At 43.8% G+C, this 956-nt stretch overlaps 1 long non-coding RNA gene across 1 annotated transcript in view; it reads left to right on the forward strand.

Annotated features, from left to right (window-relative positions):
- Window positions 1-749, forward strand: part of LOC147013665 (uncharacterized) — a 2,077-nt gene extending 1,328 nt beyond the window's left edge. Inside the window, exons 2-4 of the long non-coding RNA XR_015050472.1 lie at window positions 1-21; window positions 248-298; window positions 582-749. The exon at window positions 1-21 is cut by the window's left edge and continues 138 nt beyond it. This is a non-coding gene — a long non-coding RNA (uncharacterized LOC147013665). The remainder of the gene's footprint in view (window positions 22-247; window positions 299-581) is intronic.
- Window positions 750-956: the final 207 nt, after the last annotated feature.

Consider the following 956-nt stretch of genomic DNA (forward strand, 5'->3'; position numbering starts at 1 on the left):
CTCGAATGAATTAAACCAATGGTGAGACACGTGTGTGTGTGTGTGTGTGTGTGTGTGTGTGTGTGTGTGTGTGTGTGTGTGTGTGTGTGTGTGTGTGTGTGTGTGTGTGTCTCTTTCCCTGTCTGTTTGTCTCTCTCTATCTCTCCCTGTCTGTCTCTTTGTATCTCTCTCTGTCTGTCTTTCTACCTACCTCTCTCTGTCTGTCTCTCCATCTATACCCTTGACTCGTTATTTTTTTTTTTTTCAGCTCGATCACACAACATTGAAGCAATCTGGTACAACACATGATTTTCTGGAGGTAAATGTTTCTGAATTATTATTTAGTTATTTGTTTATTAATATCACTCTCTCTTTGGAATGTCGCCTTATGTTGGTTGCATCATTAGTTTGGACGCGGTTTTGTCAGTACACTGGAATTCATTTTATTGGCCTTGGAAGGATGACAGGCTGAGTCGGCCTCCTGGTGTGTTAATTCAGTGGTCAACGAGGCTTGAACTTAGAACCAACACTAGGCTTACTCATATTACCATGTAATTATCTTTATAAAACCTAATTATTATCCACTTTTTGTTTCAAAACAGAATATGGTGTCTGAGTTTCGAAATCACAAGACATCTAAAGAAGATTGCTGGGAAAGATTATACATTCTCGCAAATGAATATTTAATATTTTCAATTTTGATTAATTATATTTGTTTTGTTTACAATTACTTGATTTTGAATTTCAAAAAAAGGATCAAGACATGAAGGAGAGGGAGGGGGGGTGGGGGGGGGTAGGTGTGCTCCCCCAATGACCCATCACCCCCTCATCCCACCCCTCCCCTCCCCATGTGTGTGTGTGGGAAAGGGTGGGGGTGGGATGAGGGAGGTGGTGGGTCAAAGGTGGGGGCGCACAGGGGGATGAGGGGGGTGGGGCTTATGTGGGCGGGGCGTGTGTGGGTGGGGCGTGTGTGGGCG

This window comes from Eptatretus burgeri, chromosome 13 (genome assembly GCF_056783735.1).
Source record: "Eptatretus burgeri isolate ZD-2024b chromosome 13, Ebu_testis_v1, whole genome shotgun sequence".
NCBI lineage: Eukaryota > Metazoa > Chordata > Myxini > Myxiniformes > Myxinidae > Eptatretus > Eptatretus burgeri.